Below are 27,194 nucleotides of genomic sequence, written 5' to 3' on the forward strand. Positions count from 1 at the left end.
CATTTACAGCAGCTCTTTTTGTGGGGGCAAAGAATTGGAAATTGAGGGGATGTCCATCAATTGGGAAATGGCTGAATAAGTTGTGGTTTATGATTGTGATGGAATACTACTCTGCTATAAGAAATGATGAAGATAGTGGTTTCAGAAAAACCTGGAAAGACTTATATGAATTGATACAGGATGAAGTGAGAACATTGTACACAATAAGAGCTAAGTCGTTACATAGCTACTCTCAGTAATACAATGATCCTAGACAATTCTAAAAAAAAATGATAAGAAAATGCTATCTACCTCCAGAGAAAGAATTTAAGAGTTTGATACAAATTAAAGCATCTTCTTTTGACTTTTTCTTCCTTTTTATAACAATATGACTAAAATAGAAATGTTTTGTATAATATCACATTTGTAAATGACATATTTCTTGCCTTCTAATAAGTCTCCCCCCTTCCCCCAAAGCCATAATGTTTTGTTAGCAATATTGTTTCTGTCTGGTTTCGAACTGGGGACCCTTTGCATGTTAGCCAAATGTGATAACCACAACACTAGGTGCCTAGCTGATGCAGTGGATAGAGCACTGGCCTTGGAGTCAGGAGGATGGGGAGTTCTAATCCAGCCTCAGACACTTGCCCCTTACTAGCTGTGTGATCTTGGGGAAATCACTTAACCCTGATTGCCTCACATCCAGGGCTATCTCCAGTCTTCCTGATTCAAATCTGGCCACTGGACCCAATAAGGCTGGTGCCTAAACATAGCACCCCCTCATTCAAATCAAATTCATATGCTTGTCAGGGTATCACCTCCCTGATGTCATGGTCTTTCTTGAGAATGAAGGACAAATATCTCCTTGCCTTCTCAAGGGGTGAGGAATGAAATAATTTGAAACTTAAAAAAAAATTTTAAGGAATGCTAAATATAAAAAAATAGTTTAAAAGGTATTTTTTAAAGAACAAGAAACAAAGTTGAGGGAGAGGATATTCTAGGAATTCAAAGACACAAAGAGAAAAGGAATAACAGGAAGCTAAAGCAAAGGGAGCACAAGAAGCAATAGGGATAAAAGGGAAGGGAGAGGTCAAAATGCAGAGGGCCTCAAATGAGAGGCTAAAGATTTTGAACTTTGTCCTAGAGAAATAGGGAGCCAAAGACTCCACTTGAGCAGGAAAGCAACATAACCAGAATTCTATTTAATGAAGACTAGCCTGGTAAAAGGAGGTTATTCAAGGTGACTAATGAGCTTCCTAATTTCTATCTAGTACTTTCAGAGAATTGTATCTTCATGTAAAGTATTTCTGAACAACACACTGGCCAACTGAATTCCTCTAGAATTCAGGAATAGAGCTAAATGTGGATTCTGTCCTGGATCATCTAATAATATAAGGAAGCTAGAAGGCAAAAAGGAGCTATACCAAATGATTTCCAAAATCTCCACTACTTCGATATTCAACATTCCACACACATCTCTTAAAGTCAACAGGGCAGAGAAGATCAAATGCCAGGAAGACTTGGGTTCAAATCCTACTTCTGACATTTACTAGCTGTGTGCTTAAATCTCTCCAAATCTGTTTCCATATCTGTAAAATTGGGATAGTACTCACCTCAGAGTGGTAATAAGGCTCAAATAAGAAAAATTATGTAAAGTATTTTTCAAATTCTAATGTTCTCTATAAATATCAGCTCATAGTAGAATATTAAGGTACCATTCAATATCCTATGATTGGAGATCTCTCCTAGGTCTGTCATTGCTTGTTTTGAGGAAAGTATAAAAAATCAATATACTTAGATTCAACTGAAACTTGTGTTTACAATCCATTTCTGACCCTTAAGAGTATTATGACCATAGGCAAAGTCACAACTGTTCCAATTTCTCTCTGATAAAAAATGGAGATTCTTTGATTGCAAACACAACACACAAAATCACATTGTGTGAAGCATTTTACAATCCATTAAGGCATCTAAAAATGAACATCATCATCATCATTTTGTCTTCCTCATCTTTTTCAATGAAGTTCAGATAAAAACAGTACTGGAAAACATCATTACTTCACTGTAATTCCTTTATATTCAATGTTCTACAGACAATTTCAATTTGCAGTTGGACAAAAGCAGTAGATGCATATTCTCTGTGTGTTCAATGAAAGCATCTTCAGCCTGATTCCATGTGGGTATGGGCAGGCCCTGGAGGGGAATATGGGAACTCCATTTCAGAGCCTCAGTCAGACCTCCAGACAGACGTGTAAAGCTTGTTCCTTCACAAAGCTTGAAGAGAACATTATGGGAGCTAGGGGCATCTGTTATAAAACATGAGTCTTAGGTTTTTAATGCATCAGTGTTACATCCAGATGAATGGGGTCAATAGCTCAGTCTATGAAAAATGGTATAGGACCAGCACTGCTGAATGATTGAGTTCTGCAGGATCCTTTGAGATCTGTATTAAGAGTATGAGAGTTTGTCATATGACAGTCCATGAAAGACAGCAGACTACTCCTAATACAGAATTCTAACTCATATGGACAGTGGTGTGAAACCCAAATAGAAACAAGAAATCAATATATAAGGATCCTTGCAGGCCACACAGTGACTTAATTTTAAAATGTCACCTATACTTAACTGTATATTTATTTATTTTGAAATCTACTTCCCAACTGCATATAAACTGGTTCAGGATACACTTAGGAGTGTTGTAGGCCACAAAACAGCCACGTGCAGTCCACCAGCAGCATGTCTGAGATTTCTGATGTAGGTCACATAGCCACAACAGACCACCAGGTTATATATTACTAGAATCCTGGCAGGGGCTAAGCCTGAAGGGATATGTTATATTGTCTACACTGATTTTACTAGTGTTCATATTATAATTATTATTCCAGCTCTGATAATATTCTGTGTTATAAGAGCTGTTCCAGATGCAGTATTCTATATTTTGAGGGTCCTTCCAGCTCTATCAACCTTACAGTTTTATTACTTATCCTTTCAGACCTTAGAGCAGGGTACAGAAAAAGAGGGAGAGGGGTGGCCAAGGGAACCTGGGACAGAGAAACCTTTAATTCCATCTGAATGACATTACAATTCCTTTGAGGAGCCCAGGGATAAGATCTTAGGTGTGGGAGTCAGGAGATCTGGGTTGGGGGTGGGTGTCAAACCATGTCACTTAACTTGCTGGATGACCATGGACCAGTTCTTTCTAAGTTTCAGTTCCAATTCAGTAAATTAGAGAAGATCATCCCAATTCTGTCTGCAAATCCTGTATGTCAACTACGAAACATATACAGATATAAAACTGTTCATATCATTATCCAAAGAAAGTGCCAAGTGGAATGAATCTAGACCCCTCCAAACTTCTTATATCTTACTGCTGACACATACATTTCAATCTCGTGACAATGGTCTCCTGCCTATTCAAGAAGCAAAATATTCTGTCTCTAGGTATATCCACACAGCTAGGAATTATTGATCACAATAATAATAATAATAATGGACAGAAGGAATGCCCTAAAATTAATAGGTAACAAAATCAAGCAAAAAAGCTAGCAATAAAACCTAAAGACTCAAATGTCTAAGTATAAATGCACAATATTTGTTTACCAAGTCTTGCTAGGATACTACTAAAAGAAGGCTCTACAAAAACGCATCTTATTCAAAAATAGTAAGGGGGAGGGTGGGAGAAGAAGGGTTAACATTGTTTACAGGGATGGCTAGGTGAATAGAGCACTGGCCCTGGAGTCAGGAGTACCTGAGTTCAAATCCAGTCTCAGACACTTAATAATTCCCTAGCTGTGTGGCCTTGGGCAAGCCACTTAACCCCACTGTCTTGCAAAAAAAAAACTAAAAAAATTTTGAAAAAAAAACAGTCCCTATAAATGTTAGGACCTTCCCTCTGTTATCATCTCCAATTTATCCTCTACACATTTTGTTTCTAAGTATTTGTATATTGTCTCCCCCATTAGACTATGGCTCCTTTTCTTTGTATCCTCACCATTTGGCATGGTGATGTTTAATGACTTGTTTTCAAATATACAGAAGTTTATTGGGTCTTCTGTCTCTATTTTCTCTCTATCTTTCTGTCTTTCTCTCCCCCCCCAAAAAAAAGCAGCTGAAATGTCCTTACTTTAAGGATTACTCTTACTCTTTCAAAGGCCTCCACCTTCTGAACAAAAGGGGAGCCTATATTCTAGATCTGCTGCTGGGGTAGGAATGATGAGAGCCTTGTGGCCATGCCATCTTAGAATCTGTGATAGAGAAGAGGAAGTGTGGGAATAGTTTGACTTACAGCCTAGATTTAAAGACAGTGATTTCAAAGTATTCAGACAAAGGAGAAGTAAAATCTCCTAGGCTCTAATCCTTCAAGGAAGTCAGCCAACAGGAAACTCTCCAAAGTGAATTCTGAAGACAGCCACCAAAAAAAAAAATAGTTCTAATGACGAAAAAAGGGGAGTTGCCTAAAGAACAGATATGAATACAAAAGTAACTCACCAAACAACTTGTTATTTTTTTTTAAAAAGCATGAATGGAAGGTGGAAGCAAGGGCAGATGATAGAGGTTACCATTCTTCCAGGCTTCCAAAACAGGTCTCATTTCCTGTTTCATACTGGATTGCCCCTCAGTATCTGGGGCCTGCTCACCCCACAACAGTCCCTTCAGGGTTCTCACGACAGCATGGCTCCCTTCTCCCATGGGTGAGGGCTTCCTGGGGCCCCCCTCTTGGTGGAATGGGTCCAGTCTTTATTCCCTTCCTCCTTCTTCATGGGATCTCTGTTCTTCAAAACTATTCCTCTTCCTCCCCTACCCCTAGCTTCTTCAGCTTCCTTTTGTGTAACATCTTCCACAGTGGAAGCATAAGCTCCTAGAGGGCAGCAACTTCCCTGGACCTTAAATAAGACCTTGATAAATGCTTGTTTCCTTCCTTCCTTCCTTCCTACCCTGGCTCTGCAAGAACAATATCAGTCCTGCTTAAATTCACATTGTGGTATATGAGGCTGGCAAGAAGGCTAAAGAAAAGTAAAAAAGGTTTGGCTTTCTGTTGCTCTCCAGATGAAGTAAAGGAGATGGCACAGATGAAAGGCAAAGCTGCACATCTCATTTCACTTCTGTTCTTTCTTCCAAGATAGAGGCTGGAAAGGACAGGACCACAATAGTTAATAGGAGCTGCTATTCTTTCATGAGTTCAAGTGAGTGGGTCCATGAGGTAGGATAATAAAAGAGTGGGCAAATGTGATTTCTGGCTCATGTGAGAGATTTTGAATTATTAGAAAAAAACAGAGGAGAAGTCATGCTACCAGAGGAAACCAAAAGATATCCCACTTCTGAAAAATGCAAGTGAATAAAGTCTACAAGCTACAGATCAGGAAACAATCCTGGCCAAAACTTAGGGAATATTATTACAGGTATAGGCATCTGAAAATGGAAGCATCAATCAAGAAGAGTGAGGCTGAATACTACTACTAGGTCTGTGTATCCCAAAGAGATCATAAGAAATATTTATGGCATATATAAGAAATATATTTATGGCAGCCCTTTTTGTGGTGGCAAAGAATTAGAAATTAAGGAGATACCCATCAATTGGAGAATGACTAAACGAACTGTGATATATCTTTTTGTTTCTTTAGATTTTTTGTAAGGGCAGTGGGGTTAAGTGGCTTGCCCAAGGTCACACAGCTAGGTAAAGTTTCTGAGGCCAGATTTGAACTCAGATACTCCTGACTCCAGGGCCAGTGCTCTATCCACTGCGCCACCTAGCCACCCCCAAACTGTGATATATCAATGTGAGAGTACTATTCTTCTGTAAGAAATGCAGCCAGACTTCAAAAAATCCTGAAAAGACTTATATGAACTGATCCTGAGTGAAATGAGTAGAATCAAAAGAACATTGTACACATCAACAACATGTGTGATGATCAACTGTGATGGACTTGCTCTTTCTGGCAGTACAATAATCAAAGACAATTCTAAAGGACTTGTGATTGAAAATAACATCTACATCCAGAGAAGGAATTATAAAATCTGAATGCAGACGAATGCATATTATTTTCAATTTTTAAAATTTGTTTTGTGTTTTATGACTTTCCCTTATCATGATTTTTTTTGCTGTTTGTTCTAATTCTTCTTTTTCAACATGATTAATATGGAAATATGTTTAACATAGTTATACATGTGTAACATATATTAAATTGCTCTCTGTCAAGAAGAGAGGGAAAGGGAAGGGGTATAGAGAGACAAATGTGGAACATAAAACCTTACAAAAAAATTAGTGTTGAAAACTATATTTACATATAGTTAGAAAATTAAAAAAGTAAATTTATTTAAAAAAAAAAAAAGAAGAGGAGTGAGCCAGCATGGCCTAGTGGAGAGGGAGGACCAAACACATACTGGGTATGTGAGCATGAGTATATCATTTACCCCTTTGGGGTTGCAACAATTTGTTGCAAAACAGGAGCTAATCTACCTAGGTAAACAGGTTTCCTATTTTCCTTTAGTAGAAGTTCCCTAGGCCACTGAAACTTAAAAATCTGGTTAAAAAAAAAATTCATGTCATGGTAGGGTAGAAAATATGAGGTTGTGTAGGCAAGTACAGAATTGCAGAAAGTTGGCCTTCAAGAGACAAAGAAAGTCCAGTCTTGGATATATATTGACCATGTGACTCTGGACCAGTCACTTAACACAGGCAACTCTAAGAAATGACAGACTATGGGGGCAGCTAGGTGGTGCAGTGGATAGAACACCGGCTCTGGAATCAGGAGGACCTGAGTTCAAATCCGGCCTCAGACACTTAATAATAATTGCCTAGCTGTGTGACCTTGGGCAAGTCACTCTCAACCCCATTATCTTAAATAAAAATTTAAAAAAGAAATAAAAAGAAATTACAGAATAGTTCCCTATCCACATTATTAGAGGTGGTTCCCTCACCAAGAAAGTCACAGACCAAACTAAAAAGAACAAAAATGAATGATAAAGCAAGGAAATGCTGTGGCTGACCTAAATTTTAGAAAACATTTAACAGAGACTCTTAAGCTATTCTTATGTAAAAGTCAGAGAAATATGGGTTGGATGACAATAAAGATGCCCACAGAAAATTGGGTAGATGGTCAACCTCAAAAGCTGTCATTAACGATTCAATGTCAATCTGGAAAGAGGTTTTGAACCCCTAAGGGCAGAGGCATGGTACTTCTTACCATGGTTCTGCAAGAATAATATCAGCAGTGCTTAAATCCATAATGGCATGAGGCTGGCAAGAAAGCAAAAGAGAAGAAAAAGAGATTTGCATCTTTGAATTATTGACTACTTCAACCCTGTTATCTATAAAAGTATAGGAGAAAGTTTATCAAATATGTAGCTGACACAAACCTGGGAGAGATGCCAACCCTAAAGGATAATGTCGGGATATAAGCTCATTGTGATAGACTAGGCCAGTGGGCCAAATCTACAGAATGAAACAAGGACAATTGTAAAGTCTTACACTTGGACTCAATGTCACAAGTATAAATATGAGAGAAATTTGATTAGAGAGCAGTTGATCTAAAAAAGATCTGTGGGTACTGGTGGACCACAAGTTCAATATGAGTCAACAATGTGCTATGTCAGTCATGAAAGCTCACGCAATCTTTGGTCACAAAAAAAATAAAGCTCAATGTCATGAGGAGGTGATATCCCCCTGTACTCTGGCCTAGGCAGATGACATCTAGAATGTGTGCTTGATTCTGGTAGCCATACATTAAGAAACATGGGGCAGCGAGGTGGCATAGTGGATAAAGCACCAGCCTTGGAGTCAGGAGTACTTGGGTTCAAATCCGGTCTCAGACACCTAATAATTACCTAGCTGTGTGGTCTTGGGCAAGCCACTTAACCCCATTTGCCTTGCAAAAAAACCTAAAAAAAAAAATAAAAAAAAGAAACATAATGATTAGATGGGGGGGGTCCTCCCATTAGAAGATTTCCATATCATTTCATAAGAAGATCAGTTGAAGGAACTAAGTATGGTTAAGCCTAGGAGAAAAGCAAACCTAAGTGAGGTATTCTAGCTAGGGGATTCAATGGCTGTCACATCCCAAGGGTATAGATTCTTTCTGCTCGAATCACAGGCCAGAATTAGTTGGAATGGGTAAAATCTCCAGAGGCAAAGTTAGGCGGATTTAGGCTTGTTCTAGAGTTATCCCAAGGGGGAAATGGGCTGCCTTGGAAAGCAGTTATTTACCCCTCCCTGGAGGGCTTCAAGCAGAGACTGGGTGACTTGCCTGCCAACTTATGGAGGGAATTTCTCCAGGTTCAGACTGAACTAGAGGGCTCCCAAGGTCTCTTCCAACTCTGAGATTGTAGGCTTTTGAGCCTGTACTATAGGAGCCTAGTTTATGAATCTCCTTCAGTTTCAATCAGTGACCTGGGTCTCCTTTTCACTCTACCTTCCTCCTCTGCATGTTATCACTCTGATTCTCCAAATTCTAATTTGGCTGGTTGCATTTCCTGTCACACAAGGCAGTGAGAAAAGAGGGGGGGAAAGCACTCAAAGGTCAATAGGATGGAGCAGCTTTTTAAAAACTTCATTGAACAAAGCAGTCATTTTGTTTTTAATATAGTTCCTGAACCACCAAAGGGTATTCACTTCAAAAATAGAAAGTGGTCCGTTTAGAGAATGGTAAGCAACTTACAAACATCCCTTTAAATGGATCATACAAGTGGTGCTTTAGAAAAATTCATCACAGAATTACCAGAGAGAAAAGAAATGCCCTTAGAACACAAAATATTGAAACTTAAAGGGACGTTAGAAAAAAAGGATGAGAAAGTAAAAGACAGGAGGGAGCTTAAAATACAGAATATGTAACATAGGAAATAGAAGGGTCTTTAAGTCACCTGGTCTAGCTCCTATTAAAGAGAATCACATCAGATATTTATTTATATAGCACATTTCCAGCTCCCACCTCACATCTGGAATACCCTTCCTTCTTGCTTCTCTGCCTCTGGGAATCCCAGATCCACCCAAGGTGAGCTTAGTTCAAGGTCACCTGGATATGAAGTCCTTCCAGATTTGTTCCCCCCCCCAAGTTGAAACTGTTTCCCCAGACCTGTGCCCCCAAATTGATTTGGGGGGTCAAGTTAGACTTGTGACTTTTCTGTTGTAAAGAAATTCCCTCTGCCAAGGCAGATTGGCAACTGTCCAACAACTCAAAGTCTCAGGGAGCTAGAGCTGGCATGGGCATTAAATGATTGAATGACTTGCCACAGGGTCAGAAAGAGGCAGTCTGGAAGCCCAGGTCATCCTGTCTCTGAAGCCAGCTCCCCATCCCCTAGGACAGGCATCAGCTCACCTCCTATTTACTTTGCACACATTCTATATTTCATAGTTAAGTCAACATACTGTTTTCCTCACACTTTAAATAAGCTCCTTGAATCGAAGCTGCCTTTCTAAGACTTAAGTTTCCAAATCTGATCACTAACTGGTTTACCAACTCCTCCAAAAATCCCTGTCAAATCTAACATGCTCCAAGGGTAAGATGAGGAAATGCTATTTAGACACTGATGAGGCAGTACAACAGAGTTTTGAATTTAAAGACAACACAAAGATTTGCAAATGTCTTATCTGAAAAGACTCCTGAAATAAGAGAATTTCAGAGTTCGAAAGCTATGTGGTCCAACTTGACACCTTATGCAAGAATCATCTGGTCCACTGAAGGCTGGTTGGTACTAAATGGGGAAAGGTGCTCTGATTTGTGGTGGCAAAGGGAAAAGAACACAGGACTAGGAGTTGGGGAGCACCAGTAGTCCCTGTCTGTCAATGTCCACAGTGTTACCCTTTTGGCAAATCAAATATCCTAATTGATAAAGCTCTGTTCAGTTATTAAGTTTTTCCTGATTAGTCTAGTATGTTAGTGCTACCACATAAAAATCTTCTAAAGCATTGTCTGATCTTTCCTTTCCAACCCCTCCATACTCAAAATTTTATCATTCCAGCTCTAAAATCTCTCTCCCACACATCTTTCCTCTCCACTCAACCTTCATCAGCCCTTATCACTTCTTATCTAGACTACTGAAAGAGCATCCTCATTGGTCTGCCCATCTCATGTGACTCCCCACTCCAATTCATCCTTCATTAGGCACCAAAGCAATTTCCCCAAAGAACAGGGATCCCCTATACAACCCTATACAATAAAGTCCCATGGATCCTCTATGATGAAACAGAATATCAGGTTTGGCATTTCAAGACCATTCCCACCCAGCCCTTAGCTCTTTCCAATCTGATTCTTCCTCATTCTGGCCATTGTCCCACTAAACTGGCCTGTTACAGTTCCTCAGGGACAGTGCTTCCTCTCTAAGCCCCAAAACTGACAAGCCCTCCCCATCCACCTGGGCCTCTCAGAATGCAAGGCCACTTTTTCCCAAAAGTCTTTCCAGATTGCCCCAAGACTAGAGCCTCCCCACCCCCAACCCCACCCCCTTACCAGGGCTATCTCTTCTGCATATTCCCATGTGTTCACAAGGTTTCCTCACCCCTCACTTGGAAGGGTCCTCTAGGGCAGGGAGGATTTCCCTTGTTTTTTCTAGATAGTGCATCAAACACCCAGCAGGCACTTCATAAATATTTGCAGATTGCAAGAGAGACCCCATGCTCCCTTTGGCAGCACATACAATAAAATTGAAACAATATAGAGAAGATTAGCATGGTCCCTGTGCAAGGATGACAGGCAAATTTGTGAAGCTTTCCTTTTTTTTTTGTTTTTGTTTTTTTAAAAAGGAGACTTCATTTTAGATTTGTGGATTCTAAGATACAAAGGATTTCAGAACCAGGGCATTAGAAACCATCTGGTCTAAACCAGATTTCATTTCACAAATAACAAAATCAGGCTTAGAAAGGAGCAGCTGACTTGCCCAATGCCACACAGTTAAGTAGCAGAGGCAGCACGAGGCACCAGGCCCTCTGGCTCAAAAGTCTATGTTTTTGCCCTTGGATCACTTTGCCATTTCCTATTACTCTTCCAATTTCATAGTCTAGCTTCATGAGAAGGCCAGCTCACTGAGGGCAGACTGCTTGATTTTCTTTGTTTCTCTAGAGTGGACAACAGTCAGTCAACAAACTAGGCTCTGTGTTAAAGACAGAAAGGCAAAAGACAGTCTCCACTCTCCCAGAGTTCCCAGCTTCAAGGAGGAACAAATACACAAATCTCTGTGTACAAACAAGCTAGAAGCAGGCTACTTTGGAGCTAATCTCAGAGTGAAGAAGCTCAAATCAAGGACTGGGAAAGGCATCTTTCAGAAAGCAGGCCTTTAACTGAGATATGAAGTCAGATAAACTAGGAGCAAGAGATTCAGGCATGGGAAACAGCCACGGAGAATAGAACACCCAGGGTGGAGAAATGGTACATCCTCTAGGGAGAATAGTAAGGAGACCAGTGTCCCTGGTGGAAGAGGAGAGCGTGGCATCTAAGCTATGGTGACCACCAACAGGCTGTAGGAAGTTCCTGCCATCCCCAGACTGCCACAACTCTCATGATGAAGCCCTTCCTTCTATGAATCAGCTATCTGTATCCTTTATAACTTCTGCTACCCATTGGGCTGATTTCTGCTCCCTCTTCTCCTTCCAATACGTGGGAGCATGGGGGGGGGGGGGGGGACTATTTTTTTTCTCTCCTTGTCTTCAACTTTTTCCAGAATTAACATCCTCAGTTCCTTCAACCAATCCTGATAAAAGGTTCCCTTGCCATAATAGCTACCCTCCCCTGGAAAAGGTCCCAGTTTTCCTAAAATGTGATGGCAAGAACTGAATGGCCACAATGCTCCAGTTGACAAGTTTAATAAACTCATGTTGAACTGAATAGAATAAAAGACCAAATTAAACCTGTCTTCCATTTTTGACATACAGTGTTCTGTGTTCGGGGGGGGGGGGGGGCATTCCCAGTTCCAAAAATGCTAAGGCAATGGCTTCAAACTCAATTAGAAACTGATCTCTGCCTGCTACACAGAATTAGAAAACTACAAATTAGCATTACGTATGTTTGACTGTATTTTTGTTTCTTTTTGTTAAACTTTGTTAAACCTTGGTCTTAAGGTCCCTCCCAGCTCCAACATCCTATATTATTGTAAAGGTCCTCAGATCTGACATTCTATGCTTTGTGCTTCTAGCTTTAATAATCTATGACTTCCTAAACATCAGTAAAAAGAACTACTCAAATCTATAGAGATACAGTATCTTTCATTGAAGTGTAGTTTCCAGTCTAGTACACCCAAGCCCTGGGCTGAGTGCTGAGATGGGACTGGGTAAAAGATTTCTTTTATTTATCTTGGCTTCAAAAATGATTGCTTTAGAATTTCATAACAGGGCTAGAGCAGATATGAATATGTTAAAGAAACCAAACCAAGGGCAAGGAATTCTAACACTAAATTATAGCCTAAATAAATAGTTGAGTTACTATGAGGTCTCAGTTTTGGGGGGGGTTTTTTGATCTTGTGCAGAACATAAACTCAGAAAAACACTGAAGAAAAAGCTGGCAATCTTCCCTCTAGGTGGACAGACCTTCAGATGCTGTGACAGTGTCCTGTGCCCCCTCACCTATAAAGCCCCAACAGCCATCAGAGCCCTCCACTGGCCTGTCCTCTTACCAGTTTCTTCCACCTTTGCCAGCTTACTCAGATTGTTGACTGGCCCAAATTTTCTCTTTCCTAACTCAGCTTCCACAATTCTTTCAGAGTTCACTAATGGACTCCCTGAAACCCATGATGTCTAACCCACATATTCTGACACCGAATTACATGAAGTCCTTGTACCATTCTCTGGTTTTTTTCATGTACTTTAAGTCTTGGTCCAATTAGTCCACAACCAACTAGCTCTGTGACCACAAGCATGTCCCATAAGATACTTGGGGGCAGTAATTTCTCCATCTGTAAAATGATGGGACTAGATAAAAAGGTCCCTAACTCCCCTTTCAGCTCTAACATACTATATTCTATGTTCCCAGGTGGGACATTCTGCGTTGCAAGATCTCCCCCAATTTTGAGATTATTTGTTCTAAGGGCCTTCTCAAAGCTAACATTGTTCAAGGTTTGTTCCAGTTCCAATCTCTATATTCTCAAATTCCCTCTCAGCTCTGCCATTCTAGCATTCTAAGATTTTAGAGATTGCACTGTCTTTAAGCTGCCTTTTCATAGTTTTAGACCCCCACCCTGGCATGATAAGCACAAAGTGCCAAACTATGGTCAGGGATCTGAATGTATAAGAAAGAAAACATGAAATCAGGGGAATTCCTGGGATGGGAGATGATAGGGGATTTGGGGAGGAGGGGATTCTCCTAGTACCAGAGATGGTTGCAGTGCTCAGAAGGGCAGAGAGAGAGAGAGAGAGAGAGAGAGAGAGAGAGAGAGTGTGTGTGTGTGTGTGTGTGTGTGTGTCTGAACTTGTGGAATTCTGCCTTGCAAAATCTCCAACCCAGCCAGAGCAGTCATTAAGACATCCTTAATTCTGCAAGCAGATAGTCATCAGGGTGGAAACAGCCTATGTCTCAGATTCTCCAGGTCCCTGGGGAATCAAACGGCTCTTGATCTCACCAACTTAGAAAATGAGGAGGATTGTAACAGAGGTGATCTGCTTTTCCATGACCTTTTTTTTTTTTGGTCAAATTTACTCTATGCCTCTCTCTTTAGTATACATGGAACTCCTTCACTGAGGAGAAAGTTCCAAAAAAACCAGCAAACTTGATGTTGGGAAACCAAGGCTAGAATCTCAGAGCTAAAAGGGACCTTAAAAAATCACTCAACTAAAGAATCTTAGAACTGGAGAACCCCCAGAACAAAATGCATTGGAATTGACCAGGGACCTTGAAGATCATTTTTGCCAAAGCCCTTGACTTTACAGATCAGGAAACTGAAGAACAGACAATAGTTCAAGCAACTGGTAAGAACACTCATGGACTGAAATGGACTCAAGTGAGCTAGCTCTCTGCTTCACCATTCCGCCCAAGCCCATCTGCAACCTGCAGCAGCAACAGCAGCAGCAGGACATGACAGGACAGGTGGCCCCTCCCTCACATCCCAGGCAAAGCCCTCACACTTAGGGAGGCCTGTACCTTCCAAAGCGGTACATTCCATTTTCTGAACACCTTGATGGTTAGGAAATTCTTCCTTATGTGGAGTCTGTCTAGCTTGCTTTGTATTTATTTACAAGACATGTTCTCGCTATTGCCTCTTTTAATGAATCCTGTGTGACAGGTAAGAAGGGTAATCTTGCAGCAGAGGAAACTAAGGCCAACAAACTTTAAATAATTTCCCCAAGGCCACAAGGCTAGTAAATGTCAGAACTAGACTTTCTCCCTGGGCTCTAGACTTAGAAGAGTCAAGCATTCTCACTACTAAAGCCACAGCTGCCTCAGGGCTTTCAACTCATCCACTTATAAAACAATCTCAAGTCACACCCACAAATCAGAGACTGGAAGGCATCCCTTTTCCCTAATAAATGGACTCACAGTCCAACCATCCAAATCTCTGAGTAGCCACCACCCTGAAAAGGCAAGTGGCTAGTGGGGAAGGAGATGCCTTCTCAGATGACAAGTTTTGCCTACCAACATTTTAGGCAAACCAAGAGATCTATTCAAAGTGGATTTAAGTGAGTGGTATGACATTTAAGTGAGTGGCTTGACACTTAATTACCATGGCCAGAAGGCTACCAGGAGGTAAACCCATAGAGTTGTGACAACTGTCTGTAAACAAATAGATATAACTCTGGAGGTGTCCCTTCCCTAAAGTTCTAGACCAATAGAAAGACAGTAAGACAGGGAGGCAGGCATACACATGTGAACACATAAACATGAACACACACATATCCTCACACACATACGCTCACAGCCACCACAAGCCTGGCTCCCTCCCACTCCCCCTCCAGTACAGGCACAACTCAGTGAGACACCCCGAGGTTCCGCCTGGGACAGTCAGCTCCTTGTTGGGCAATGTTGGGCGGGCTCCTCCATCCAGCCGCATACTGTAACTCAGTGGAGCAACAAGCAATGAATGCCTTTGTAAAACAAGGAAAATAAAGCTCTGGGAGAAAGGACAGTATGGGTTGCTGCCAAATACCAGCAGTGTAATTAGCTGGGGCTGCAGCATTCTTCACTTCCTGTGCTACCCAAGGGTGACACGGTGGTATCCTTCAGTTACTCACCTATCCTTTCAGGACAAAGGACATTAGCTGACAACCCCCATTTCTCTTCTGAGGGGTCACTTAAAGCCAGGAATGACTGGCTTTGGTATGAAAAGGAGCTAGAGAACACAGTATAGTATGCTGAAGCTATTAATATTCTTATCATGCTCAGTGATTAAGTGGTAACTCTGAAGTTGCTAAATCCTGCTAAGAAGGAAATTACACTAAGTAAAAGACCATCCCAGGTCAATGTAAAAGAAAAAAAATTTTTAAACACCACAAAGTTAAACAAAGTTGTGGTTTAAAGCTTATGGGAATAAAAGGGGGAACCTCAAAGTTTGGGTTTCTTCCTTATTTTCTGGATAATTAATGGCTACTATTTTAATAATGTTTCCTGGCTTCTGGATCACAGGGTCTTGAGTCATAAGGGACTTGGGCACCCATCTCGTGTTTATTCTGAAATCCCCCTAAGTTGTCACTCAAATTGTTATGGGAGTCAATAATTTGTACAAAGGATTCCTGCAGGCAACAGATTGGCTCAGCTTTAAAATGAAATGCTAATTATGATTTCTTTTTTTTAAATTTTATTAACTATTTCCCAACTACATTTTAATCTACTTGGACTACACTCACCTACAAGTGAGTGTGACTGGCCAAGTAGTTCATAACGGCTTCTCTCCAATTGAGCCCCATCTCTTTACAAAGTACTTAATGCATTTATCCTCTCCTGAGATCCTAACAGCAGCCCTAGTCTAAGGTGCAGCAGGCACATATTATTATCCCTCTTGGAAAGCGGAAGAAACTGAGGCCCAACTCCCAGTCAGTGCCAGAGTCAACAGCTCTCCCTGTTCCAAGCCTGGAACCTCCCCAGTGTCTTAGGCTTAATGTCTCTTTTTGGTCTGGCTTTTCAAAAATTCAACAGGAAGAAACCAACCTCTCAAAAACAAGAGATGTTCAAGTTAACATCCTTCAACCAAAGTCAAATTCCCTGTCAGAAAAACAGTGACTTCTCAACACATTTTTGCCCATAAATTTGAGGTGGGGAGGCACTAATAGATTCAGAATTTGTGATTCCCCTTTAGGTTAACCAAATTCAGTAGTTCTACAACATTTAATATGGCTAAGTTAGAGTTATGGGGATGTTTTATACTCTCCAAGACATTCTTAAATTCCCCCTCATATATCACCAAGCTGTTACTTGTTGCTATTCAGTCATTTTTGGTCCCTATCCAACTCTTCATGACCCCATTGGGGTTATCTTGACAGATACTGGAGTGGTTTACCATTTCCTTCTCCAGCTCCTTTTACAGCTGAGGAAACTGAGGGAAACAGGGGACTTACCCAGGGTCACACAGTGTCTGAGAATAGAGTTGAATTTAGGGCTTCCTAACTCCAGACAAGGTGTCCTATCCCCTGTGTCACATAGCTGTCCATCAACAAGCTACATCCTATTTATGGAATCACACAGCCTCCAAGGTGAAAGAGGTCTCAGATCCAACTTCCCATGGAAGAAACCTATGTGCATAATCTGAGGCTCTTTTTAATTTCTATAGTGATGGAAAGCTCCCTACTTCTTGAGACTTGAGACATCCTCCACTTCCTGTACAGTTCTATCATTAAGAGGCCCTTCCTCATGTTAACCAGAAATATGCCTCCTTGCAATTTCCATTACTTATGCCTGCTTCTTCCCTCTGGGGCAAAGTAGGATGATTGTTCCCTCTTATCCAAGGACCTGAAGACAGTGATTATGGCCCCCATTATATCTTCTCCTCCACAGAATTAACAGACCCAGTCCCTTTGACTAGTCCTTCTCTGAGATGGTCCTCTAACTCTAACAATTACTATCTTCTGGAAACATTCATTCCCTCGCGAGTGTCCACCCAGAACTATCTGCACATCATCCCCAGTCTCACAGAGACCATCCCAGGTCTTGATCTGGGTGCCATATTTCTGCTGGTGCTATCTGTGATGACCTCATCAGCCCTTGTGGCAATTCATAGCACTGTCACCTTGTTCTGCACATAGCACATATTGTATAAATGTTTACTGGCTGTCAAGCAGAGAAGTCCACGAATTTATAATAACTGAAAGCTCACACTTGGTAAAGACCTCCAGACTGGTCAAGATGGGTTCAGGACAGCCCTAATTGCCCCGATTCACAGCTTGAGTCCTCCTACCAAAGGGTTTTGGGATACAACCAAAGACACAACACATTCAAATCACTTCTCAACTTCAAAGTCTTAAAAATTAAAAAAAAAAACACTGACTCATTTCGTCTTTCACAGAACTCCCACTAAGACATGTGCTAGGAGACATAAAGGAGCTCAGGTGAACTGAACAAAAGGCACTTGCAAGAGACATGGGTTCAGAGTGCTGCTTCAGTGGATCCCATCTACAACCCTGGGCAAAATACCATACTTTTGAGTTTTAGTTACCTCATGTATAAAACAGGGACAGGAATATTTGCTCTCCATACCTCACAGGATTATGAAGAAATCTTCCCCATGCTACAGAAATGGGCTTTATTACCTGAATATCTCAGGTGTCCCTTTTTCAAGCTGCCAGCCTCCTCCCCAACACCCAAACCCCCCCCCCCTCAGGTAGCCAGAGGGGAGGTGCCTCAACTACCCAGTCCATCCTGCCCACTGGAGGAAAAGATGTGAACTTTGGAACTACCTTGAGTTCTGGCGTTTAACAGTCAGCTATCTAGCAGAGAAGCAGTGAATTTTTTTCATTAACCCCCTCTAACCTGTTTCCCAATGAGTCTTACAATACAACCATTTCAAGGCAGTTCAATTAACCTTTACTGCTGCCATTATCTCTGCTGAGATCCACATTACTCAGCACATTCACAAAGCATTAGGTCTCCAAATAGTAGACATACTTCCTTAGATTCTGTTTCAAAGAAATTGGACAACTGGGCGAATAAAAGAAACCTGAGGGATCATCTAGTGTAACCCTGGCATTGTAGAGGAATAGACTAGGAAGCAAAGGAGTAAAATGACTGTCCCAAGATTTCTTAGAAAGTAAATGGGATTTAATAAAAAACAAAGTAACAGTCAAAAAAATTAAAAAAAAAAAGTAAATGGGAGCTATTGAATCCAAGTTTTCTGTCTCTAAATTCAGTCTTTCAATTACAAATAGGTTTGCAGGCTTGCAGTTAGCTAGGCAAATCATAGAACAGAAGAACAGGAAAGCTCTTGGAAGTCACGTTATCCCCCACCCCCACAAAGAAGCTTAGCCTCAGAAGTTAAGTGGTTTACAAAGGGCACATAAAAGCTTAATGTTAGAGCTAGGACTGATTATTAGGTGAGTTTTCCCCACAACTCTGGAAGAGAAGTGTTAAAAGATAAGGAAACTGAGGTTCAAGGAGGCTGAAATAATAATCATCACAGTCAAGTATCAGAACTGAGAGTTGAACAAGATCTCCTAACTCTGAATCCAAGACTATCCCAATGTGAATTCTGGAAGCTTCTTCAAATACAAATGGTACCGCACTTTTGCATTAGTAAAATGGAGCCTAAGATGAAATCAAGTCAACCCTTTTTCTATTTCACTTACACATTCATTCATTCCACAAATAATACACTGACGAATGCTTTTAGAAATCTGAAAAGATCTGGAAAAGCTAGAATAATGAACAGAAACTAGGTGATTAAATTTATTAAGGATAAATGCAAAAATTAAATAAAATAACATTAAAAATAATAAATATAGTGTTTGGGGGTCAAAAAAAGCAATTGCACAAGTACATGATTAAAGGAAGAAGGGGAAAGGGGAGAACTTAGCCAGAGAGAAATTCTTGTGAAAAAGACCTAGGGATTTTTCATAGCTACAAGCTCAGTATTAGTCAAGAGTGTGACCTGGCAACTAACAAATCTAAAGAAGTCACATCTGGAATGAATAGAAATCCAATGTCCCAAAGGAAGACAAAAACTAGTCACACTATTCAAAGCTATGGGCAGACCACATCTGGGGTACTGAGTCCAGTCATGGGCACATTTTAGGAGGGAAAACCAACAACCTGAAGCAGGTCCAGAAAATGTAACCAGGAGGAACCACAGAGAATTACTCTTGGAGAAGTAAAGATTTACGGTGAACACTCCTGGGTCCTCCAATTGTCTAGAAAGCTGTCAGGAAAACAGGCAGATTTTTCCATGTAGTCCCAGAAGATAAAAGTAGGAAGGAGGCTAGAAGTTACAGAAAAGTAGATTTACTCTCAACCCACAGAGGGAACTCCGAAACAATCAGGTTTATCCTACTATAGAAGAGAATACTTCAGAAGTCAGTGTTGAGCATCATTAGTGACAATGAAGCAGGGGTGAATGAGAATGCTGTCTTAGGTATCGTCAGACATCCCTTCCAATGCTAAGATGCTCTAATGAAGAGAATGAAGATGGAGGTAAATACCTTGTCTTTCTAAAGACCGACTAACTAGAACCAAACCAGAGCATAAAAAAGATTCATCCATCAACCTTCATTCTGTTGTTTTTTTTTAAATTCAGAATATTCCTGTGAAGTACATCTACCCAGGAAATTCAGCCTTTTTACACCAAAGTAATTCCAATATAAAACTAAAGACTTCATGGCAATTCTGAGAAACAGATACACCCTTAAATTATATTAAGGGAAAGAAGAACAGGGTAGTGAAAAGACCCCTATATTTGTAGTCAGATCACCTGAGTTCAAATCCTCACTGCTACTCACTAGTTAGACCTCAGCTTTATCAGTTGTAAAATGAGAGAACTGGAATTGATGCTCTCTGAGGCCCTGAGAAGCTGTCATTTCAAAGCTGCTTTTTTTCAAAGTAGGGTTATGGCACTCAACAAACTAAGAGTCTTCTAACAGAGGGGAAGGTGGGAAGGTAACAGGATCTCACCTCCAGTGAAGAAAGAGGGACATGGAGGGAGAAGGGGGTATGTCCTAACCACACTAGCCCCTTCCATCCCTCAAAGTTTCTAGCTTCCCCACTCTAGCCCTGGTATAAAAGTCCTAAATGTGCTGTCTACCATTTAACACTCACTATGGAAAAAGTGATTCAAGTACATCAAAGCTTACCCCTATTAGCAATCGCACACATAAATGTGCTACTTGAAAGGCAGGGAGTTGGGAATGGGCCACACAAGACTCCACAAATGTCAGCCTTTTCTCAATTCACTTCAGTATTTTTTTTTTAGATTAAGCTGTACCCCCCTCCCCTTAAAAAAAAAACTAGACAGACAAGCTAATTCCTGTCCCTCCTCCCCAAAGGAGTGCATAAAAGCCTTCTTAATTAGGTCTAAGAAGGCCTTCCGGAGAGATTCAGTCTCTGGTGATTACAATCCCAGCTCCGTATTCAATGAGTGCACAGTGGCTCTTTATTAGTACATCTCAGTTCATAAAGACAGAGTTAAAAGTCATGTCAGCACTTCCCTGACAGACCCCTTGTCTTCTGAGGGAAGGGCTCAAATTCGAGGAGAAAGAGAGACAGTACACGTTTGATTAAAAAAAAAAATAGTAGCATGGGAACAAGGCAACATTCTAGAAGTGGAAACCTGTCAAAAATGAAGTTTTATATATGACCTTAGACAACTCAGAGAATCCCAGCATATCATCGCTAGATAGTACTCAGGGGAATCTAGTCCAATACCCCACTTACCAAGAAGAAAACAGGTCCATTATTACAAGGGAAGTGGCCTATCTCCATGTTCCCAAAACTATAAATTGGGGGAAGATGAGGGCTGTCCAGTTGTATTTAACTTTTTTTAACCACCCAAAATGCCAAGCACATAAAAAGAACTCAGGAAATGTTCCCTGGATTGCTTTTATCTCAACCTCTTGGAGCCTCAGTTTCTTCATCCATAAAATCAAAGAACTGGATGAAGTCATTTCTAAGGTCTCAATTAGTTCCAATGTTCTTTACTCTAAGGTTCCTTCCTAGCTCCAATCTTCTATGATTCTTTGTCCAAAGAGGTGGCTTTTCCTTCTGTTTATCCAGAATAAAACATACAACACATCCACACTATGGCTGCTGCTGAATAGGTCCTTTTCCCTCCCTAAGCTTCAGTTTCCTCAAAGGTCAAAAAAAAGTAGGAGTTCCCACTAATTAAGAGTACTAATGTAGAAGAAGAAGTGACCTTGGAGATCATCCAGTCCCTGTATTTCAGAGATGAGGAAACTGAGAAGTACAATTACTAACTTAAGATGGCATTGCTAGTTAGTGAAAGAAATAGGATTTGAATCTATAGTCTTAGGAAGCTCAGTTCAGGACTAACTACACTGTATCACAAAAGGAGCGATCAATTTTCAAAGAACACAAACAAAATCTCCTCCAGCAGAGATCTTCAGGGTCCCAAATTTTGCTTTTACGCTTCCTTTCAAACAGGTTTGAAGATGGGGAAGCAAATAAAGCATATCCTTCAGAAGAGAGAGGCACAACTGGCCAGCTCTTCCCTTAGAAAATCAAAGAGTCTATAGTAGTATTTGTTCAAAGATACTCTGAGGTTTTTCAGTCACGTTCAACTTTTTGTGACCCCACAAAAAAAGTTTACAGTAGCATTAATTCAAAGATACTCTGAGGTTTTTCAGTCATGTCCAACTTTTTGTGACCCTGCATGGAGTTTTCTTGGCAAAGAGAGTAGTTTGCCATTTCCTTCTTCAACTCATTTCACAGAAGAAGAAACTAAGGCAGGTTGAGTTAGGAAATGTGCCCAAGGTCACACAGTAAGTGTCTGAAGCCAGATTTGAAGTCAGGAAGATGAGTCTTCCTGACTCCAAGTCTGGCACTCCATCCACTGCACCGATTAGCTGCCCCTAAGGGCACTCTACTACTTTCCTCTAAAATCATCAGGGAGTGTGGAAGAACAAGAGGGTGGGAAGCTCAAGGTTCTGACTGAGTCATGTGAAACAAGCAAACCAAAAAAAAAAAAAAAAAGGGCTGTGCCCTCTGCTAATCAATTCTTTAAGGATATCATCCCCTTTCTCAAACCTTTAAATTTTCATGTCTTTTTCTCAAAGAAAAATGGATGTCAGAACAAAGAGAAAGAAACCTAGAGAGAAATGGGAGTACTCACAAGGAGAATATAGGAATTTTAAAACCACTGCTTAAGGAAGAGCCACCCATCCTACAATGAAAGTCAACTTATATTTCCTCTTAATGACAAGGACACTCAGGGATAAGTTAACAGCTCAACTAGTGGGGCCTTCTTGGCCCCACAAATGCATGTTACCTTGCCTGAAGTCTGTCCTATGCCAAGAAAACCACAGGGTAAGCAGTTTCCATGGATGGAGATCGGGTAATATAAAAATGTTTACACCACAAGGTTACAGAACTTTGAACAGAGAGGCAGCAAGACATGGCAGGAAGAACTGGAAAGTCAGGGGCTCTTTAGCAGGAGAGAATCAAGACCTGGAGTCAAGTTCCACCCCTCACACCAAGAGGTTCCATTTCTTTGAAAATCCCATGGGGTGGAAGTAGCAATATTGATGCTTAAAAAAAAAATAACCTCACAGAGTTTTGGTGAGGAAAGTCCTTGGTAATTGAGGAATGGGAGGTTTAGAGTATAAGAAAGGCTGATGAAACTGAGGTTTGGGGAGGCAAGTAAAGTGACTTGTCCAGGGTCACACACAGGAGGTCACAAAGCCAAAGGAATGTGAGCTTTGATATAATTTAGCTGTCAAAAGAGAGAATGATGTGTGTTTGCACTCCCCAGCTCCCAGGGTGCTGCCAGTTACTACAGGAAGGCTCTCCAAACAGCAGCAAGCACAGAACTTAAAAGTCAAGGGGAGGACCCCTTCTCTCAAAGATGGCCAGTCAACCACCACAAAGTCTCAACCTCATTCAGCCTCGGTATTAAAGAGCTTAAAAAAGACAGGAAGGGCATATCTGTGAAGCTGATAATAGGCACTCTAAATGCAGGTCTTATTGTTCATTTACAGTAAGCGCCACAGCAAACAGCACCTTCTGAGTCTGCAATTATCATCTAGGCTTTTTTCTTCCAAATCACCCCCAAAATAATCACAGCCCCAGTTCTCCCCGCTGAACACCATTAAGTGAAACACTAAATGCTGTACAAATGTTCACTTTTATGTCAAGCATACCCACTGGGGCTTAACACCTACGCTCTGTGACAAGCAATGCCAGAACTGAGACCAGACTGCTGTTTGAGATGGTGGGGTCCCCCAGCTGTTTGCCTATCACCTTCACACAGTTTCTAGCTCTGTTTTACATTGTCATTTAATTAAGGCAACCTTCTCTTTTCAGGACCTCTACTAAGGAGCAGGGTAAAGAGGCTGGGCCTTAAGTCAGGAAGCCATGAGTTCAAATCCAGTCTCAGATATTAGCTGCATGACTCTAAGTAAGGCATTTGTTTGACTCAGTTTCCCCAACTATAAAACAGGGGTGATAATAGTACCTCCCTCGCAGGGTGGTTGTGGGATCCGATGAGATGATATTTGTAAAGCACTTAGGAGTACAACTTAGCACACAGTAGGCATTATATAAATCTTCACTCCTTGCCTGCGCAGAGGCAAGAGTTGAGGATAATTAGAAGACGGTAGTGATCTTGACAGAAATGAAGGAGATAGGAAGAAAGACCTCTCCTTGATGGGGTAAGAGGTAGACACCCACCCAGCCTCTCCAAAAACAAAACTAAATTCCAGAGAGCTAGGAGGAAGGAACCTAGGAGGGGGCTCTTCTCGGGAGAAGTGGCCAGGATGCTGGGGACTTTATCAGCTGGGAAGGTTCTTAGGGACCCTCTGATGCCTCCCTCATATTCCGAGCTGAGGAGCCGCGGACCGGGCCGGGGAACAGGGTGTCCAGGCTTCGCCCCAGACTCGGTCCACACCACAGCCCAGGCAGCAGAAGCGGGGGGGGGGGGGGGGGCCGGCAGCAGGGAGCCCCAGAACTCCATCGCAGAGGGCAGAAGGGCCCCAACTTCCCTCCTGCCCTGTTTGGAGGAGGAGGCGGTATCCAAAGGAAGTAACCTGCTCCCCCTTCCCACCCAACCCCCCCAACTCCAGGACGGCAGGTAACAGTTCCCCAAGGGGATCCCAAGAGCACCCCGACTCCAGGCAGCCCCAGATCCCTAAGGGAACATCAGCCGCACCCAGATTCAAAAACGACCCGGGTTCCCAAAAGTAGCCCCACAACTCCAGGGCCGTCCTGACTCCCCAAAGTGAGCCCACAATTCCGGGGAGCCCCCCAAAGCTCCGGAGCGGTCCCAGACCTCGCGATTTCGGGGCGACTGGATTCCTCAAAGCGACCCCACAATTCCAGAGAGCCCCCAAAGCAGCCCCGGATTCCTACGGGCGCGTGGGCCGCACCCCGATTCGGAACGACCCTCATTCCCGAATGTGACCCCACAATTCCAGAGGCCCCCAGATCCCTAAGGGGGCACCAACCGCACCCCGATTCTGAACGACCCTGGCTCCCAAACGTGACCCCACACTTCCGGGAGCCCCCACAGCTCCAGAGCGGCCCTCAATCTCTAAGGAAACATCAACCGCGCCCCAATTCCGGGCGACCCCGGTTTCCAAAAGTGAACTCACGGCTCCCCGAAATGAGCCCGCAACTCCGGGAGCCCAAGTTCGCCAAAGTGACCCCCCAAAGCCCTAACGGAGACAACTGCGCCCTGGCTCCGGGGCCCCGGCGCGCGCTCGGCTCCCGACAAAGCCCACGAGTCCGGGGGCCCCGGGGCCCGGGGCCCGGACCCGAAAGTGGCCCCGCAGCCTCGGCCGGCCCCGGGCCCGAAACTCACGCCCCAAGTCCGGGCAGGCGCCGGTCCCGAAAGCCGGGGGGCGGACGCGCGGAGGGGGGTCGCCCGCAGCGGGGCGCGGGGCGGGGGGCTCACCTCGGGCCGGGCCGCGGCCGGCAGGGCGGGGGCGGGGCGGGGTGCCGCGGCGCGCCCTCGAGCCCCGGCGGCGCCTCCGCTTCTCCGAGCCTCCCAGCGGCGGTGGCGGCAGCGCCTCACTTCCGGGTTCCAGGCGCCATCTTCGTGCTGAACACGAACTTCCGGGAGACGTCATGCGAGGGGCGGGGCGGGGCGGGGAGGAGGGCGGGGCGGGGCGGGGCGGGAGAGGAGAATGAAGGCGGGGAGGGGAGAATACAAGGAGGGGAAGGGACAGGAGAGAGGACAGGAGAAAGAAAGAGGGGTCTTAACTTGGAGGTTTATAACCCCTTCTTTTTCTTTTTTCCTGAGGAGGGCTCCGTAGACTTCCCCAGATTAACTGCAAAGGGGTCCAGGACATAAAATAGGTGAAGAACCCTTGCTCCAAAAAGATGGGAAAGAAGCAGGAGAGAGCATTGGATGGAGAAGATGGGGCTTCTTCTGCTTAGTTTCCCCAATTTCCTTCAAGACTCAGCTAAGATGGGGGCGGTGATCAACCTTGATGGACTCGCTCGTTCCATCAGTGCAACAACCAGGGACAATTCGGGGCTATCTACAATGGAGAATACCATCTGTATCCAGAGAAAGAACTGTGGAGTTTGAACAAAGACCAAGGACTATTAACTTTAATTTAGAAAAAAAAAACCATATCTCCTTGTCGCTCTCGCTATCTCTTTTACTTTATGTTTCTTCCTTAAGGATATGATTCCTCTCTCATCTCATTCAATATAGATCAATGTATACCATGGAAACAAATGTAAAGACTAACAGACTGCCCTCTGTGGGGGTGGGGGGAAGGAAGAAAGACTAGGGAAAAAACTGTAAAACTCAAAATAAATAAAATCTTTCTTTAAAAAAAAGACTCAGGGGGTGGCTAGGCGACACAGTGGATAGAGCACAGGCCCTGGAGTCAGGAGGACCTGAGTTCAAATCCAACCTCAGACACTTAATAACTACCTAGCTGTGTGGCCTTGGTCAAGCCACTTCACCCCATTGCCTTGCAAAAAAAACTAAAAAATAAAAATTAAAGAAATAAAAAAAGACTCAGCTAAGATCCCATCTCTTGGGGCTACCTTTCCCATGTCTCCCCCCCACCTCCCCAGTCAAGGACTGTCTTCTCAGAGAGTTAGCTTTTATCTCCTCTTTCTCTCTCTGTTGTTTTGTTTTGTTTCTTTGTTTTTATCTTTCTTAGGATCATCAGTGATTAGTCACCACACCTGGGTGTAGGTAATAAACTTTTCATATATTCCTGTTGACTAAGGACTCAACTCTCCTTCTAGGATGGCAGATGAGTGACAAGGGTCAATAGTCAAGGACAAAAGGAGTCTGAGCTAGCTTATGAACTGACTGACAGAAACAGAAAAAGGTTGCTCTCCTCTTCCCCCTACCTGCTCCCCTCCTGTTCCCTACCCACACACCCATTTGTCCTCCTTACCAACCATATCTGACTGAGTAAACCTTTGAGGCACATTTACAGGAAGTCTCTAGCAAAGGTCACACAAGATACAGGCAGAAATGTCTGGAGATCCCTATTCATGGAAGGAATAACCAAGTGAATCAGAAAAGCATAGCTCTAGGGCTGGGAAGGACATCTGAAGCCATCTTGACCAATTCCATTTAACAGATAAAGCAGATTAAATGACACAAGCCTAACTCAGAAATGAGATTTGAACTCAGGTCCTCAGACTCCAGAACCATTGATCTTTCATATGCATGAAAATATCAACCATGTTCTGAAAACCCATCCATCCAAGGTCATCAAGCAACCTAATCATCAAATTCAATGGCCTTTTCCTCCATTTTCTTCTTGACTACAATTCAACATATTCATTCATTCATGAATGCATTTGTTCATTTATTTACTCATTCAACAAGCATTTATGTACCTGGAATATGGAAAGAAAGGAAGGGAGGAAGGGAGGAAGGGAGGAAGGAAGGAAGGAAGGAAGGAAGGAAGGAAGAAAGGAAGGAAAGAAAGAATAAATGAGAGAGAAAGTGAAAGGGAAGAAGAGGGAAGAAGAGAGAAAGAAAAGTTCTCTAGCAGTTTATAATCCATCAGAGAAAACAACATGTACTCATGCCTCAAAGTAAATACAAAAAATATTTGTCAACTATTGTTTGTTCTTCGTTTTTCAAAGAGAACTAATGATGTCACTACTTTGGGATCAGAGTACAGTGGGTTTGACTGTGGCTATGTCAACTAATTGGGCTGGGAAGTGTTGCTA

The 27,194-nt window shown here is 42.5% G+C and overlaps 1 protein-coding gene and 1 non-coding gene across 2 annotated transcripts in view; one reads left to right on the plus strand and one right to left on the minus strand.

Moving 5' to 3' along the window:
- The window catches only part of SBNO2 (strawberry notch homolog 2), a 213,205-nt gene extending 188,146 nt beyond the window's left edge, over window positions 1–25,059 (minus strand). The window contains exon 1 of the mRNA XM_074204524.1: window positions 24,934–25,059. The gene's annotated coding sequence lies outside the window, so the exon portion shown is untranslated. The remainder of the gene's footprint in view (window positions 1–24,933) is intronic.
- On the plus strand, window positions 10,586–10,692 carry LOC141503624 (U6 spliceosomal RNA). The gene has a single exon (XR_012472969.1). It is a non-coding gene; the product is annotated as a U6 spliceosomal RNA (small nuclear RNA).
- Window positions 25,060–27,194: the final 2,135 nt, after the last annotated feature.

The sequence above is a fragment of the Macrotis lagotis genome, chromosome X (assembly GCF_037893015.1).
Source record: "Macrotis lagotis isolate mMagLag1 chromosome X, bilby.v1.9.chrom.fasta, whole genome shotgun sequence".
NCBI lineage: Eukaryota > Metazoa > Chordata > Mammalia > Peramelemorphia > Peramelidae > Macrotis > Macrotis lagotis.